This window comes from Canis lupus, chromosome 5 (genome assembly GCF_011100685.1).
Source record: "Canis lupus familiaris isolate Mischka breed German Shepherd chromosome 5, alternate assembly UU_Cfam_GSD_1.0, whole genome shotgun sequence".
Classification (NCBI taxonomy): Eukaryota; Metazoa; Chordata; class Mammalia; order Carnivora; family Canidae; genus Canis; species Canis lupus.
The window spans coordinates 60,264,908-60,283,739 of NC_049226.1; the positions used below are offsets into that span (position 1 = coordinate 60,264,908).

Genomic DNA, 18,832 nt, shown 5'->3' on the forward strand with positions numbered 1-18,832 from the left:
GTGTTCTCCTCTTGCTACATGTGGGTCTGGGTTCCTCAGAGTGAGACAAGAAAGGCTCAGAAAAGAGTGAAGTGGGGAAGCCATGCCCAGATGCTGCTCTAAATAACATCCGCCCTAGACTCCCATGCAGAGAGAGCTTGAGTGACCGGGAGAAAATCTCAACAGCTCTCTCTAACCATGCTGACCTCTCCCCTTAACAAGAGAAAGGGAAAGGAGAGAGAGAAAGAGCAGGGGTGGTACGGAGGGAAGAAAAAAGAAAGAAAAACCGCAACAAAAACTGCTCTCAGGTAAAAGCTAGTATTTGCTGCAAATAAAAACAGCATTTTATATTCACAAAGTTTATTTTTACAGTTACCCTACTATTTTTGAAAAGCAAATTCTGGTGTTTCATGATATATGTACATTTCCCTTATGAAATAAGTGTCTTTAGCTAAAAAGCCCAGGGCATTTAAAGAATAATAATGATAACTCGGCCGAAGTGTTAACAGTGTTAACGTGGTAACAGCAAAAATTGGGAGGCAGGCAAGATGGCAGAGGAGTAGGGTCCTCAACTCACCTGCCCCCCCCCCAACTTACCTAAATAACTTTCTTTTTTTTTTCCTAGATAACTTTCAAATCACCCTGAACACCTACGAATCTGACCTGAGATTTAAAGAGAGAACAGCCGGAACGCTACAGAGAGAAAGGTTTTTGCTTCTAACAAGGTAGGAAAGAGGAAAAAAATAAAAAAGAATCAAGTGGGGGAGGGGCCCCACAAGGAGCCAGGCTAAGGCCCCAGTGAAACCCTCCGGGACAGGAAAGCCCAGCCCCAGGGAAGCGGGAACTTTAAAAAATCTGCACTGCATTCTTCGCGGATGGAAAGGTGCTCAGCAGGGAAATCGGCCAGAATCGCAGGAGGGGCAGTGGAGCCTCCAGTCTCCCCGGGTCACTAACAGTTGGTGCACCCCGGGGGAGAGCACCCCACACCCCGGGGGCCGAGCTCGGTAAAGGGCTAGAGCGTGGACGGGGGGGGTGGGGGGGGGCTCTGGACGGAGGGGGCTGCACCCTGATGCCTTCAGGAGCCCTGGCCCGGAAGGGCGATTCCAGCAGTGCAGGCCCCAGATCCCGGGGCGCCGGGGGACACAACCCAGGATTTTGTGCTCTCTGGGGACAGGTGGAGGCCAGGAGGGCCCAGGACAGCAAGGACGCTCCTGCTGCCTGGTGCCCCCAAGCTGTGCAGATCAGCGCCCCTACCGCCCCAGAGTATCCAGGCCCCCGCTGACTGGGAGCTGCGGTAGTTACTGTGGAGCAGACTCCAGAGCTGGAGAGCTGGCCGCCGCCAGTGTGGTTTTTCCTCCTTGTTTCACCCTGTGCTTGGGAGAGGCGGGACCGCCAGGGGACAGAGGCCTCATGGGGTCAACAGCTCCCACTAAGCCCAGCACCTGGGGGGGGCATCTCCCCCAGGTACACACACCTAAGAATCAGCACAACAGGCCCCTCCCCCAGAAGACCAGCTGGAAGGACAAGGGAAGAGCAAGTTCTTGACCAAGCAGCACTGGAAAGCTCCAGGGAAAGTCGAGGGATTTACAGTATATAGAACCAGAGGGTACCCTCCTTTTTTCTTTTCTTTTCTTTTTTTTTTTTTTTCCTTTTTTGGTACAACTCGTTTTTATATCAGACTATAAATTTCCAATTTTTTTTCTCTTTTCCCACCTTAGCTACAATATTTTACCACCTCTTCATTTTTAAGTTTCTTCCTTTTTGACTTTCATATTTCTACAATTACAGGTCTTAGATATATTTTCCACTTGTAGATTCCCTTCAACATACTCAATTTTGGGAAATATACAAAATATGTTTTCTTTGTTTCATGTTTTTTGTTTTCTCTGCTTCATTTTGTTCTACAATGGCGGAAGCTAATACCTTCCAAAACATAACCAGCATGCACCCAGAACCAAGTGGTATACCATGCTGGTTCCTTCTGTGAGATTATATTCTCTCTTCATTCCCATTCTGCCCCCCTTTTATCTCATTTATGTTTTGGTGGTCAATGTTGGGGCTCTCTACAAGTATTTCTGGTTTATATAAATTTGGGACTGAGCATCTTCTAACATACAGAACTTAATATACTCAGAACCAAGAGGATCACCCTCTAGGACCCCCTCAGGTAGACTAAATTCTCCCTCCACTACAACTTCATCATCACCACCATCCCAGTACCCCCCTTTTCTCTTCTTTTTTTTCTTTTTCTTTTTTTCCCTCCTTTTGCTTTTTTTCTCTTCTTTTTCTCTTTTTTTTCTTCTTTGGGATTCTTGGCCTTTTATTTTTTATTATGTTTTAAAATTTGTTTTTCACTTTAGTGGCCCTTTTGTTTTATTTCGTTCTGATCTTTGTTTTCAATTTCTGGTCTCTGACCTCGTCAGAATCATCTAGGGTGAAATATACTTAGGTGGTGGCTGATATTCTTGACTCAGCCCACTCATACAGCCACTCTGCACTGAGCAAAATGACTAAAAGGAAGAATTCACCACAAAAGAAAGAATCAGAAACAGTACTCTCTGCCACAGAGTTACAGAATTTGAGTTACAATTTGATGTCTTTAAAAAAAACCAACTCAGAAGCATAATTATAAAGCCAATTCAGCCAATTCATAATTATAAAACCAATTCAGAAGCATAATTATAAAGCTACTGGTGGCTCTGGAAAAAAAGCATAAAGGATTCAAGAGACTTCATGACTGCAGAATTTAGATCAAATCAGGCCAAAATTAAAAATCAATTAAATGAGATGAATCCAAACTGGAGGTTCTAATGATGAGGGTTAAGGAGGTGGAAGAAAGGGTGAGTGACATAGAAGACAAGTTGATGGCAAGGAAGGAAGCTAAGGAAAAAAGAGAAAAACAATTAAAAGACCATGAGGAAATGTTAAGGGAAATAAATGATAGCCGCAGAAGGAAAAAATCTACGTATAATTGGGGTTCCAGAGAGCACTGAGAGGTACAGAGAGCCAGAAAGCATATTTGAACAAATCATAGCTGAGAACTTCCCTAATTTGGGGAGGGAAACAGGCATTCAAATCCAGGAGATAGAGTGGGTCCCCCCCAAAAATCAATAAAAACCATTCAACACCTCGACATTTAATAGTGAAACTTGCAAATTCCAAAGATAAAGAGAAAATCCTTAAAGCAGCAAGAGACAAGAGATCCCTAACTTATATGGGGAGAAATATTAGATTAACAGCAGACCTATCCACAGAGACCTGGCAGGCTAGAAAGGGCTGGCAGGATATACTTAGGGTACTAAATGAGAAGAACATGCAGCCAAGAATACTATATCCAGCAAGGCTCTCATTCAGAATAGAAGGAGAGATAAAGAGCTTCCAAGATAGGCAGAAACTGAAAGAATATGTGACCACTAAACCAGCTCTGCAAGGAATATTAAGGGGGGCCCTGTAAAAGAAAGAGGAAGCCCAAAGAAATAATCCACAAAAACTGGGACTGAATAGGTATTACGATGACACTAAATTCATATCTTTCAATAGTTACTCTGAATGTGAATGGGATAAATGGCCCTATTAAAAGATGCAGAGTTTTGGACTGGATAAAAAAGCAAAACCTATCTATTTGCTGTCTACAAGAGACTTATTTTAGACAGAAGGACACCTCCAGCCTGAAAATGAAAGGTTGGAAGACCATTTACCATTCAAATGGTCCTCAAAAGAAAGCTGGGGTAGCAGTCCTCATATCAGATAAATTAAAGTTCATCCCAAAGACTGTAATAAGAGATGAAGAGGGACACTATATCATACTTAAAGGGTCTATCCAACAAGAAGACCTAACAATCATGAATATTTATGCCCCTAATGTGGGAGCTGCCAACTATATCAATCAATTAATAACCAAAGTAAAGAGATACTTAGATAATAATACACTAATAGTAGGAGACTTCAACACCTCTCACTTTCTGCAAATAACAGATCTAAGCACATCGCCAAAGAAACAAGAGCTTTAAATGATACACTGGACCAGATGGATTTCACAGATATTTACAGAACTTTACATCCAAACCCAACTGAATACACATTCTTCTCAAGTTCACATGGAACTTTCTCCAGAATAGACCACATACTGGGTCACAAATCATGTCTCAACTGATAGCAAAAATTGGGATTGTCCCCTGCATATTTTCAGACCACAATGCTTTGAAACTAGAACTCAATCACAACAAGAAATTTGGAAGAAACCCAAACATGTAGAGGTTAAAGAGCATCCTGCTAAAAGATGAATGGGTCAACCAGGAAATTAGAGAAGAATTAAAAAGATTCTTGGAAACTAAGAAAATGAAGATACAACCTTTCAAAATCTTTGGAACACAGCAAAAGCAGTCCTAAGAGGGAAATACATTGCAATACAAGCATCCCTCAAAAAATTGGAAAAAAAAACTCACATACACAAGCTAACCTCGCACCTAAAGGAACTGGAGAAAGAACAGCAAATAAAACCTACACCAAGCAGAAGAAGAGATATAATAAAGATTCAAGCAGAACTCAACGAAATAGAGGCCAAAAGAACTGTAGAAAAGATCAACAAAACCAAGAGTTGGTTCTTTGGAAGAATTAATAAGATAAACCATTAGCCAGCCTTATTAAAGAGAAAAGACTCAAATTAATAAAATCATGAATGAAAAAGAAGTGATCACAACCAATACCAAGTAAATACAAACGATTTTCAAAACGTATTATGAGCAGCTATACGCCAATAAATTAGGCAACCTAGAAGAAATGGACGCATTTCTGGAAAACCACAAACTACCAAAACTGGAACAGGAAGAAATAGAAAGCCTGAACAGGCCAACAACGAGGGAGGAAATTGAAGCAGTCATCAAAAACCTCCCAAGACACAAAAGTCCAGGGCCAGATGGCTTCCCAGGGGAATTCTATCAAACGCTTAAAGAAGAAACAATACCTATTCTACTAAAGCTGTTCCGAAAGATAGAAAGAGATGGGATACTTCCAAATTCATTCTATGAGGCCAGCATCACCTTAATTCCAAAACCAAAGACTCCACCAAAAAGAATTATAGACCAATTTCCCTGATGAACACAGATGCAAAAATTCTCAACAAGATCCTAGCCAATAGGATCCAACAGTACATTAAGAAGATTATTCATCATGACTGGAATTAGAAAAGACCCCAAATAGCCAGAGGAATACTAAAAAAGAAAACCAGAGCTGGGGACATCACAATGCCAGATTTAAGGTTGTACTACCAAGCTGTGATCATCAAGACAGTGTGGCACTGGCACAAAAACAGACACATAGATCAATGGAACAGAATAGAGAATCCAAAAATGGGCCTTCAACTCTATGGTCAACTAATATTCGACAAAGCAGGAAAGACTATCCACTGGAAAAAAAGACAGTCTCTTCAGTAAATGGTGCTGGGAAAATTGGACATCCACATGCAGAAGAATGAAACTAGACCATTCTCTTACACCATACACAAAGATAAACTCAAAATGGATGAAAGATCTAAATGTGAGACAAGAATCCATCAAAATCTTAGAGGAGAACACAGGCAACACCCTTTTTGAACTTGACCACAGCAACTTCTTGCAAGATACATTTATGAAGGCAAGGGAAACAAAGGCAAAAGTGAATTATTGGGACTTCATCAAGATAAAAAGCTTCTGCACAGCAAAAGAAACAGTCAACAAAACTAAAAGACAACCTACAGAATGGGAGAAGATATTTGCAAATGACATATCAGATAAAGGGCTGGTATCCAAGATCTATAAAGAACTTATCGAACTCAACAGCAAAGAAACAAACAATCCAATCATGAAATGGTCAAAAGACATGAACAGAAATCTCACAGAGGAAGACATACACATGGCCAACAAGCACGTGAGAAAATGCTCCGCATCACCTGCCATCAGGGAAATACAAATCAAAACCACAATGAGATATCACCTCACACCAGTGAGAATGGGGAAAATTAACAAGACAGGAAACAACAAATGTTGGAGAGGGTGTGGAGAAAGGGGAGCCCGCCTGCCCTGTTGGTGGGAATGTGAACTGGTGCAGCCACTCTGGAAAACTGTGTGGAGGTTCCTCAAAGAGTTAAAAATAGAGCTGCCCTATGACAGATGCAGTGAAACGCCGGAGCACCTGCACCCCAATGTTTATAGCAGCAATGTCCACAATAGCAGAAATGTAGAAGGTGCCCTGGTGTCCATAAAAAGATGAATGGATAAAGAAGATGTGGTCTCTGTATACAATGAAATATTACTCATTACAATGGAATATGTATACAATACAATGTCATTAGAAATGACAAATACCCACCACTTGCTTCAACGTGGATAGAACTGGAGGGTATTATTCTGAGTGAAGTAAGTCAATCAGAGAAGGACAAACATTATATGGTCTCAGTCATTCAGGGAATATAAAAAATAGTGAAAGGGAATAAAGGGGAAAGGAGAGAAAATGAGTGGGAAATATCAGTGAGGATAACAGAACATGAGAGACTCCTAACTCTGGGAAACGAACAGGGGTAGTGGAAGGGGAGGTGGGCGGGAGGATGGGGTGACTGGGTGACAGGCACTGAGGGGGGCACTTGATGGGATGAGCACTGGGTGATATGCTATATGTTGACAAATTGAACTCCAATAAAAAAATATACAAAATTTTAAAAAAGCAAAAACTGTGCAGAAAGTCAGAAATGGATGAACCTTGGGCCAGGTTCTCCACCCCTTCACCCTCAGGATGAGGAGAGCAGACCGGGAAGGTCAGAAGTGTGGATACCTGCAGAGCCTCCTTTACCCACTGCCTTCTATTTCTGGGTGTAAATGGGTATCAGTATCCCTCTAAGTATGAACCCCAGCTTCCCCCGCCCCTGACAGTGGCAGATGGACTTTCCATCCTACCCAAGTGGCAAAGTCTGGGACTCAGGTTTGAGGGGTCAGATAGAAGAAGATGGAGCTGTCTGCACTGTCAGCCCAGCTGGCCAGAGACCTGCAGCAGCCACACCAGAGCTGCAGATGCTAATAAAAGTTTCCCCTGCTTCCCTTTGCCCCCTTCAAGTGGTACCCTTGGGACTTTGCAGGAGAGGGGTGGGGGCTGGGGGCTGGGCCAAAGCCAAAGGCAGGGGTCCAGGCTTCTTAACCAATATGTTGTCCTAATAGCTCCCACTCCCCAACTTTTTACACCGTGTGTTTGGCACTGTGTTGTATGTATATGTATAATAAACATATTCAAATTCTCCAAAGCACATTCAAGTGGCCTTAGGGTGCCATGAACAGGCTCAGCTGGGTTGGAAAATTGACCAGAGAAGAAGAAACTTGAACCTACCTCCATCATCTGCCAGACTTTCTTTCATCAGCAGAGTGGCCAGAACCAGCAATTCTGACATCCTTGCTTCCCTGATCCATCAAAACTAGGGCTTCAAGAGACATAAGAAAAAATGCTCAACATCACACAGCATCAGCCAAATACACATCAAAACCACAATGAGATACCACTTCACACCAGTCAGAATGGCTAAAATTAACAAGTCAGGAAACAACAACTGTTGGTGAGGATGAATATTATTCACGGAGAATAATATTCTCCATGTAGAATATTATCTACGTGGAGAAAGGGGAACCCTCTTAAACTGTTGGTGGGAATGCAAGCTGGTACAGCCACTCTAGAAAACAGCATGGAGTTTCCTCAAAAAGTTAAAAATAGGGCTACCCTAAGACCCAGCAATTACATTACTAGGCATTTACCCAAAGGATATAAATGTAGTGATCTGAAGGGGCACCTGCACCCCAATATTTATGGCATCAATGTCCACAATAGCCTAACTATGGATAGAGCCCAGATTTCCATCACACAGATGAATGGATAAAAAAGACATGGTGCATATATAGAATGGAATATTAGCCATCAGAAAATGAAATCTTACCATTTGCAATGACATGGATGGAACTAGAGGGCATTATGCTAAGCAAAACAAGTCAATCAGAGAAAGACAATTATTTGTTTTTCACTTATATGTGGAAGTTAAGAAACAAAAGAGAGGATCATAGGAGAAGGGAGGGAAAAATAAAACAATAAAATCAAAGAGGGAGACAAACCATAAGAGACTCTTAACTATAGGAAACAAACAGGGTTGCTAGAGGGGAGGAGGATGGGGAAATGGGTAACTGCGTGATAGGCATTAAGGAGGGCACTTGATGTAATGAGAGCTGGGTGTTATATGTAACTGATGAATAACTAAACTCTACCTCTGAAACTAATAATTCACTATATGTTATTTAAATTTAATTTTTTTTCTCTGTCACATTTATTTTTTATTTTTAAAAAACTAGGGTTTCATCAGAACCAAACGGTATCACTCTGCCAAGGGGTGACCTCCACCGGGATCCCAGGATGCCCACCCACACAGACACATCTCTTCCAGGTGAGTGCAAACCCAGAAGTGTCAAGGCATGGGCTCCTCTTGAAGACAGCAAAATCACCCAGTCATCTTATAGGGTTTTTTTTTTCCTCTGTATCCTTATGAAGGATAGGAACTTCATATACTCACATTAATAATTAAGATGTATCCTAAACTTGGGGAAAGGAAATACAATGACCGCTTGGTTTGTTCATATCCTGCAAGAGGATTTCCTAAGTCACCCAGAGCATCAGGATTCTCTGGGGAGCATAGTTTTGTTCCCTAACAATGCACAGTGGCTAGGAGCCCAGACATTCTGCAGCCCTGTTAGGGGTTTTAACCTGTAGAAACTGGCAAGGAGTAATGGTTATATTCCAGTGGAGAAGATGGCCCCAAAAGTTATACTTTTATTGTTCTGTAGGCCATTAAGTGGTTTTGAATCTAACTTAGCAAGCTCATTTCAGCTCATTTCAGCTTGCCTTTTCCTACTGACTTGCTCCTGACTCATTCTTCAAATCAGCTACTTTTAACTTCCTGCTAGTTCATTAATTCATTCATTAATAAATTTGATTAGAGTTTAACATGTTCTCATGTATTTGTATGAGAATTTTAAGTATTGATATAGACCAGTATTTTTTAGGACAGATACATTAACAATATCAATAATTATAATAAACAAAAACCAAAATTTGCTAAATGCAAACTCTCTACCAACCAAAGTGCTGGGGGCTTAATAAATATTATCTACTTTAATCCCCGGAAAAGTCCTGGAGAGGGTGTAGTAGAATTGTGCTCTTTCTACAGATGAAAAACTAGACACAGAAAAGAAGTAACTTTCCCAAGGTCACACCTCCAGGGAAGATAGATGAGCTTTGGAAACCAAGCTATGGGCACCTCTTGCATAAAAAGAGTCAAAGACACACTTGACATGATACAAGTCACAAAATCCCTATCCCATGAGTTTACAGCAATCTTGACAGATCACAGAAGCTCCAGTGATAAAGAATGAGCAGCAGCTAAGATGCTAACACCAGTCTGGCCCTAACCCCGAGTCTCACATCTGTCCTGAGTTTCCAGAGCCAACTTCCCTTGCTCCAACAGGGTGGGAGATCAGAGCAACATGGCATGTAGTCCATGCTGCCCTTTTCTAAGTGCAATGTCCAAGGATTACTGGGCATGCGCATCTCCATCTATTCAGTCTTGGAGAACACCTACCAGGACTGTGGAAGCTGGAAAGCTAAGAACTACATTTCCCAGAATCCTTTGCAGCTTGAGGGCAGGGTGAGATATAGATTACACCAGACACATGCATTTGTTGCGCAGGACTTAGGGTTGAATTGAGCTGGGTGGGTGGGCAGCCTCTTCCAGCTCCTGGACAGCTTCCTGATCTCCTGGCACCAGCTCCCTGGCCGGTGCATTCCATGGTGAGGTTTTAAAAGTCTTTCCTGGAAATTCAGCCTTAAGTCTCTTATTTCAGTCCTCCCAGTGATTCCTTAAGCCTTTTAATCCCCGACAGTGAATCCCCTTACAGTTAAAGTGAGTAGAAGAGATCTTTTCTCTTCCACTGAAACCTGAGCCTCACAGGAACCAGCACCTGGAATGAGATCTGGATTGGTTATCTAATCTGACTATGGCTACAGGGAGCAATAGATGGGTGGATATCCGAGGATGGAGCCCGATGGGGAGAGAGGGCCATGGTATACATAGTGACCCAATTGCCCTGGGATCTCGGACCAGTAGCACTGACCCCGCAGAATCCAGAGGGCATGGTGACCCCCAAATGGCCACACAACCAAAATGCTTATCAAAATAGCTTAACTCCTAAGGCTTCTGAGAACAATCAATTGCTCCTGGAACCCTTGAGGCCAAAGTAGGTGGCAGCCTGCTATAGTCATGCCTAATCAGCCCTTCAGCCCTCCAGGCCAGGGAACAGTGCCTGAGGCACTGTAGCAGTTACCCTCCCACAGCCCCGAGCCCTTTGATAGAGGAGGCCAGGTTCCCCTGGGGGTCAGCACCTATATCTGCTAGGCATTGCTGTATAACAAACCGCTCCAAAACTGAGTGGCTTAAAACATGATTATCACTCATGAGTCTTGAAGTCAGCTGGGAAATTCTGCTTTCTAAGCCAGGCTCAGCTCATCCTGGCCAGCGCATCCTGTCTCTTCTCCCTATGACCTCTGATCCCCCAGTAGGCTGGCGCGGCTGGTTCCTAAGGAGGAGGTGGAGTTGCCAGGGAAAGAATAGAAGCAACTAAGGCTTCTGAAGGCCTTGGCTCAGAACTGGCACATTGTCATTTACACTACATCCAGTTGATCAAAGAAAGGTCACAAGGCCTTAAAGGGAAATAGTCTTCACCTTTTGATGGAAGTTGCCACAAAGTCACACTGCAAAGGAGTGTGCATACAGGGAATAATAGCAGCCATGTTTACCTCCTGCAACCCCACAGGTGTCTTCTGTCCAGCGTCTTAGCCTTCCCCAAAGGGACCTGTGGCCACTGGCCAATGTGTTGCCCACATGGGAGAGAATACCTAGACCTTTGGGGGAATCTTAGACACTAGCTTTGACCTAAGGACAATCCCTGAGACAGAGATCCACAGTGGCCACATTCCAAGTGCAGGATTGTCAGCACATTGACACTTGAACCTCAGTTGCCTCATGGTGAACCCAATGGGCTCATGAACCACACCAGTTATTTCTGCACTTCCTGGGCAGTGCAAGCCCAGACTGGGCAGCACAAGCGCTGAGACTGGCACAATTCTACACTGGCCCCGACCTATGCAGTGAGGGTTGCTATGGAAGGAAGGAGCAAGTACAGGTCTCTGAAACCACCATTTCCTTCCAAAATAGCAAATGAGAGCAACTCTGCCTCTCCTCAAATGGGAGATTCAGGTCCCATGCCACCCTCAGAGACTTAGAAGAGTCTTCTTACCTCCCCCTGAAGCCCACCTGATGGACTCACATAGAAGACCGATGGGTCTTGGACAGTGACCAGGGATCATCATGAACTTGTTCATGTGATAACTCCAATCGCTGCCCAGATAATGTCCCCTTGATGGAACACCTGATACTTGGCTCTGGATCTGGCAGGTGCTTCTTTTTCTCTGTCACATTTATTTTTTTTTAAGATTTTTTATTTTGAGAGAAAGAGGGTAGAAGGTGAGAGGAGGAGCAGAGGTTTTCTCTGTCACATTTAGATACACTTTGCTTAATCCTGACAAAAGCAGCCATACAATTCCATTGTCATACCTGGAGCTACATTAGCTCTCTTCTAAGAGTCCTAATTCCATCTACAGGGGCCTTCATCACCCCAGCACCCCGGAGGACAACATGCTGGTCCACTGCGTTGATGACTCCCTCCGTAGTGACAAGGTCTTAGAGCGAGAAATCTCAGGCAAACGTCTGAAACCTTGCTAAGACCCAAGTGTGCCACAGAGTAGGAGACAAACCTCTTGAAAATTCAGGAAACTGACCTGCAGTAGGTTCAGATATCTCTTCCAATTATGAGGGGGAAAGGGAGATTTCTATACCCTACAACTCCTTACTAAAACACGGTACAGGCCTCCCGCACCTTGAGCAAGGCACCCATCATTCTGCCTCCGCCAAGTGGGGCCCACAGCAGGGGGAGGCTCGCTGGCCGGTCTAGGCTACAGCACAAGCAGCATTGCCTCCTGACACTTAAGAACCTTGAGATCCAGCAGGGCTTAAAGTGTCTGCAGTGGTTGGGGAGACTGTATCAAGAATCAGTGTCTGTCCCTTGGGTTTTGGAGCAAAATCACCACCTCTTCAGCAAACAACAATTTCCTTTAGAGACACAGTTCAGCAGTTGCTATTAGACTTAACAGAGACTGTACTTCTAGTCATGCCTGGATCCCTACAGAGCGCCAAGGGACCCAGTATCACTGGATGGAATCCCATCTACCAGGCCACCACCTGGGCCATGCCAAGCAGCAGCCCCACCTAAGGTATATACAAGAGACCAGGGCAAGCAGGTCCTGAGAACCCAAGAAATTGCATGAGGAGGCAACTCCAGCATATCTACTCCAATGGCACAGTACCTCTTCCCCCACCCACCCTACCATCCAAGGGTCTCCCTGTGACCAGCCAACTAAGGAAAAAGAAGCTCAAGCCTAGTTTGTAGGCTCTGCACAAAATGCTTGCACCAGCTGAAAACAGACTTTACCACAGCTCCTCCCTGGAAAGGCCCTAAAGAGGGGTAAAAGGAGTAATCTTCCAGTGAGCAGAACCCCAGTGGCACAGTTGATTTTCCACTGGGTCCTAGAAGGAGAAATGAGAGCACAAATGCCCAGTGAATGGGGGAATGTCTAAAGGCTTGGTCTGGTGGTCATAGCTTGTAAAGAACAGTGTTGGGGGAGTTTGGGGGACTGGGCCTCTCAGAATGAACCCTAGGTAATAGGACATCTGGTCCCCACTGCAGAGGAGGCTCTCAGGAATCAGGTAGACAAGTTGACCCATTCTGAGGATGCCAGTGAACCTCTGTCCCCAGCTGCCCCCATGCATGTTCGGTGGGCTCATGCACACAGAACCATGGAGGCAAGGGTGGAGATTCTGGCCTGCTGTCCCTCCCAGGGCAGCTCTACCACCACCCTCCCAAATGTGGCAGCGATACCAACTGAGTCCCCACAGGAGCACATACCCTCGGGAACCAGGCTCTTTCCATCAGAGATGGGAAAGCCAGTTAGCCTCCCTGGAACAGACCTCTATCTGGAATATCGATTTGTTCCCCCCACCCAGCCACCCATCATGCTTCTGCCAATCTTTGGAACTGCCAACTGCCTTGCATGCCACCTCACATTGTGCTGCTCCTGGCCAAGGAACTCACTTCACAGACAAAAAAGAGGCAATGGTATGGCACATGGAATTCACTGATCTTACCCTACATCCAACACCCAGAAGTAGTTGGCATTCCAGAATAATGGAGTGAGTAGAAGACCTCATAGACTCAGTTATGGTGCCAGATGGAAGCCAATGACATTTCAGGGTAAGTACCATCTTGTGGGATGCAGTGTGTACTCTGGACCTGCAAATACCCTGCAACACTCTTTCCCGGTAGAACACTCAAGTCAGGGAAGCAATGGGTATATACACCAATGACTCTTTGCTTCCCACCTGCCAAACCCCAGGCTCAGCCAGTTCAGAGGGCTTGGTGCTTGAGAGAAGACATAAAGGGAGGACGCAGCAATGCATCCAATGAAGAGAAAGGACCACTTGGCTGATTGGGGATAATCGTGCCACTGAATCAACAGAGAGAATGTTGTCCAAGGTAACTGATGCCGAAACTCAAGAGGAAGTAGGGCTGTTCACATCGATAGGAATGGAAGGGGTGTTCTAAATCCAACACAATCTAGGGGGATGCATCCTGTTACTGCAGGGTCTTGTGATAGAGATGATCAAGTCTACAGTAACCCCATAGTGGTGGGACCACCAAGAGCTCAGAGCCAGCAGGGGTAGAGAGATAAGTCCACCTCCAGGTGAGGAGCCTACCCTCAGTGAGGTGTTCATTGATGATAAAAGAACAAAGAGTAAGAGGAGAAGAAAAAGTTACAAACACCAACTAGATAGCTGCTGGGCCAGTTGCATAAATGAGGAGAGTGTCTTGGGTTTACTTTTTGCCTCTCTTTGCCCTACTGCTTTAAACTGCGAATGTGGTAGGTAGCTATTTTTAGAATTTGGTGGGATTTGGGTCTTCCTTTCAGGGCAGGATGGGGACAGTTGAATTTTTATGATGCCATTTGCACGGCACTACACAGGAGCAGCTGGTTGTTCATGTTATTTGTTCCGGAGTTGTTTTGGGGGAAGGAGTAGGGTCAGGGGATCTTAACTGGAAAGGGTAGATTTGAGAGGCCTGGGTCCTGCCTGCAGGTGTCTGCTTCAGCTTCCTAGGAACTGTCTAGTTCCACAGAGGCTGGGGGACAAAACTACATCTCCCAGAATCCCCTGTAGCCCACGACCCAGGTGTGGGCTCTATCATCAGTGGGATGCTCTCCTACAAAGTGGGAACATGGACCTGAACTCTGGGGAAGGGTGGGGGACATGCGGCATGCACTGCGCTAGTACAGCTCAGAGCAGGGACCTCTTGGTACTGGCAAGGGGCCCCATTTAATAGAAGCAAATTCCTGATCTTGCCTCAGAGCTCACACCAGAGCTTGTTTCTTCAGCCCCCCACACCCCTGCCCCCAGCAGTTTAAGAAGCCATTTAATACTCTATAATAAACCCTTTTCTGAAACACTCCTGGTGTAAAATTCATTCTCTGTGAGCAGACCTTACACATCTCTGGGATATTCCCACACTAGTGTGCTGCTTAGTAATTGAGGGGTTGAGTTCATCAGGGGATGATAATGGATTTAGGGTTATGAGAAAGAAAAGGCAGATGTGGATTTAGATCACTTAATTCCTGTTTCTCTACTTAGGGTTCCTTCCTTTGGGTTCCCTACAAACATTTCAATAGCAAATTATCAATAGCAAATTTGTAGCTCTAACAAAGAAATCTTTGAGTCCTTGAGGTACATGTTCTTTCGGTGTCAGATTCACAAACCAGATCAGAAGTTAAATTCAGAAGCAAATAAGTGGTCTTCCCTGCTTCCCTAGCCTCAACTGCGGGTGCCATAGGATCTGCATCCCTGAACCAGGCCTCGCTGTCTACACTTGGTCCCTGCCACTCTCCTCTGTAGCCCTGCCTAGAGAATGGCCAGAGAACGGATGGAAGGAAAATACCAGGGCTATGGTCCATGACAGAAGCTATTCTGACATCCTTTGGAACACAAAGGATAGTTCCCTCAATGCCTAGAGGCTCTTCCCTCCAAATGACAGTGATTTTCTTCAGACGAGGGATCCTGGCTGAATTAAAGACCTTCTCAGTTGGATAGAAACACAACTCAAACTTGCTCAACTGTCTCAGGGGACATTTTTGGCTGGTGTAACTGACAATTCCAGAATGTGTCTGAGACAGCTGATGCCTGGCACTGGGACGATGTCATTGGAACTCAGTTTCCCTCTGTATTGTTCACTTCTGCCCTTCCCACTGGCATCACTCCCAGGCAGGCTCACTCCTGGAAACAGCCCCTGACAATATAAGCATACATTCGACCAGGTTCAAGATCGAATAAAGAGATTCTCTCTTTGCAAACTATTCTAGCAGGATTGAAGCTCCTTGAGTCAACATGCATCCAGTTATTCTGAAGATCCCAAAACCAAGAGTAAAACTCCAACTGGTTGGATTTGGGTGCCATCCTTACACCTAGAACAAGGTCGTGAAGCAGAGAGGGGGTGTTCAGTCCATACGACCCACATACACAGAGTGGAGAAAGGCATTCTCTCCACTAAAAGAAAAAATAAATGGAGGAAGGGGTGTAGGTGCCAGACAAGCTAAACAACAGATGTGATGCTGCCTGGCCATGGTAGACCAGCGCTCCTTCAGAGGGGACAGTAGAAAGCCAGAACTCTACAAAGCTTGGGGCAGAGCAATAAGCATGGGTCAAGAATCCCAAAGAACAAGTTAGCCAGGATAGCTGCCAAGAGCAGGGCTGGAACTCTACAGTGCAGGGCACACCCAACACCTCTCCAGCGAGCAGTGCCTGCTCTTTTAGCAGCTTTAGAGAAAACACTCCTGTGTTTACAAGAACAGAAAACTCTACAATGTTCAGCTGCTTGAAATGAACACTGCAAAGCCCGTTCAACTGTTAAAATGGTATTAAATAAAAGCTGCAGATAGGCACCATGTTCCCTGGCAGGAAAATAAAGAAATCACCTCATCCTTCCAGGCAAAGATGTCCTTCTTGACCTGTTCATAGGTGGGTCTCCATTTTCTTCCCAGGAGTGGGGCTTCCCAGCACTCAGCCACCTCCCTCTCTCTAATCCATCCTCTTCAGGGAGCTTAAGTGCAAAGGTCCAGCAGGCATAAAGCTCAACAAGCATGGCACAGCCATGGAAGGTGGAGGAGGAGGGGGGTCTGCTCAGCACTTGTGAGAGGCTGGAGGTGTGGCTCACTTCTCCAGAGTACTGGAAAGTAAACCTTAGGGTAAGAGAAATGCAGTGGGAATGCACAGGTCAGGCTGTTTGCTGAAAGAAATCCATTTGAAAATTATTTTGCACTGTGAGAAGTCACCTCTATTTGTCTCTGTGGAAAGGGTTCATTTCCCAAGTGGGGTTCCCTTTATCATAAAAAAAATCATTACCAGATAATATCATCTTCTGCTGGTCACAAAGGGCTTTTATGCCATTTGAAGCTCAGAGAATCCTATCTGCTAGAGGGTGGTGGTGGTGGTGGTGGTGGTAGTAGTGATGTGGCATGGTCAAGGTGGCAGGGCTGTGTTGGGTGGCAATGGCTGGGGAGGTGGTGATGGTGGGTGATGATTTTGGTGATGCCTGGGGTAATGGTGATGTGGTGACAGTGGTGGGTGGTGGTGATAGTGGTGACAGTGATGTCAAAAGTATAGTGATGGTGATGATGATGATGATGATGATGATGATGATGATGATGGTGGTGGTAATGGCTGAGAGACAGTTGGCAATGATGACCATGAGACTGCTTCCACTTTGCTGATAAGGAATGTGACTTGAGATTCTTCAAGTTCGTAATGTTTTGTTCAAGAGATGAAAAGGTTTATAAACTCTGCTTCAGCCCAAACAGCAACTACCAGCTGGAGCTATTCCAGTAATATTTAAACCATTAGGCACCTCATTTCATTTCAGCCATGCATTTCATGAGCTTCCCAAATAACTGAGATGTTCAGGTACCATGCCTGATCCTTCTGGGAACCCACTGTCTGAACCCTGCTGCCACACTGTGAGGAAGCCCCAGGACTCCATGTCTGCTTCCATGCCTGGAGAGGTTGCAAACAGAGCAGACCAATTTAATCTAATTTTTCTGGATATCAGAGGCTCCTTGAATGTCCTGGAAATGTTTTTTATTTTTATTTTTTTTAAGATTTTATTTATTTATTCATGAGAGACACAGAGAGAGAGAGAGAGAGAGAGAGGCAGAGACACAGGCAGAGGGAGAAGCAGGCTCCATGCAGGGAGCCTGACGTGGGACTTGATCCCGGGACCCCAGGATCACACCCTGGGCCAAAGGCAGGTGCTAAACCGCTAAGCTACTCAGGGATCCCCTGGAAATGTTTTTTAAAATGAACATTAAGTGTATTTCTGAGGGGGGAGTCCACATTTCTTAGTTATCTAAAACTGCATAACAAATTATCCTAAATTTAATGGCTATTAACATTTATCATCTCACAGTTTCTGTGGGTCAGGTTTCTAGGAGTGGCTTAGATTGATTGTCCTGGCTCGGAATCTTTCTCAAGACCACAACCAGGCTGTCAACCTGGGCTGCATCATCCGAAGGCTTGCCTGGGGAGGGGCTGAGGACCTTTTCCCCAGACAGCTCACTCACATGTCTGTTAGCAGGAGGTCTCCATTCTACTGGCCTCTCACAGGAGACCTAGTTTTATATCATCTGGATCCACTTGAGTATAGGATTGCATATGTGTCCTCACAGCATGGCAACTGGCTTTTCCCAGAGTGAGTGATCCCTGAAACAGTGAGACAGAAGCCAGATAACTTCTGTGACCAACCTCAAAAGTCACACTCCATCACATCTGCAGTATGCTACAGTCTACAGGGGCTGACTCTATGCAGTGTGACTGGGGACCACACATGGGCATAAATGTCAGGAGTTCACCTTGAGGGCTGGCTACCATTGCTCTCATTATTATCAAAAAGGCCCTGACCCCCCCCCAAAAAAAAGATCTTCATCAAATCTTGAGTTCCAGGGATCTGTTGCTACTGATGGCCCCCTCTGCTTCCTTCAGAAATGGAACCAACAGGAAAATTGATAGTGGCCAGAAATAGAATACATTCTGCTCCCCCCCGCCCCAACCTGTCCCATCTCCAGTAGGCAAATGAGAACAGGGTGGAAGAGGGTCTGACAAGGAAATTTCAGTCCCCTGTTTATCCATCTCTCCCACCAGCCCCCACATTGCCCCAGAACAAGTCATCCACACACTTCCACTGAGCCAGCTCATCCCAGAGAAACTCAACCACCCTCTTTCCCAGCAGAGCATCTCTGATGTTTCAAGACATGAGACTTCAGGCAAAGATGCACTCAGAGCAGCAGTCCCTGAGAGGAGGGTGATAAGCCCCAAAGTGACAAGACCTTTGGAAGCTACTCGGTCTGACTTCTGGGCCCAATGTGTGATCGCTATATGTAAGGGCAAGTGTTCAACCTCCATGAGTCACTGTGTTTCTACAAGGTTGTTGAGGATTATTTTAATAAGAAAAATGAATTATTACCTACACAGTCCTTTACTAAGCCCTTGACCTGTTCCACTTCCTCTGATCCCTGGCATTAGCCCCATTTTACAAGAGCGTAGAATGAGGGGAGGCAGGTTTTGCCCTAGGTCACCAAGTTTGTAAAT

General features: G+C 45.0%; 1 long non-coding RNA gene across 1 annotated transcript; it reads left to right on the forward strand.

Annotated features, from left to right (window-relative positions):
- Positions 1–642: 642 nt before the first annotated feature.
- Positions 643–16,104, forward strand: LOC111095970. The gene is made up of 3 exons (XR_005359834.1): positions 643–704; positions 8,334–8,425; positions 11,695–16,104. It is a non-coding gene; the product is annotated as an uncharacterized LOC111095970 (long non-coding RNA).
- The last annotated feature ends 2,728 nt before the right edge of the window (positions 16,105–18,832 follow it).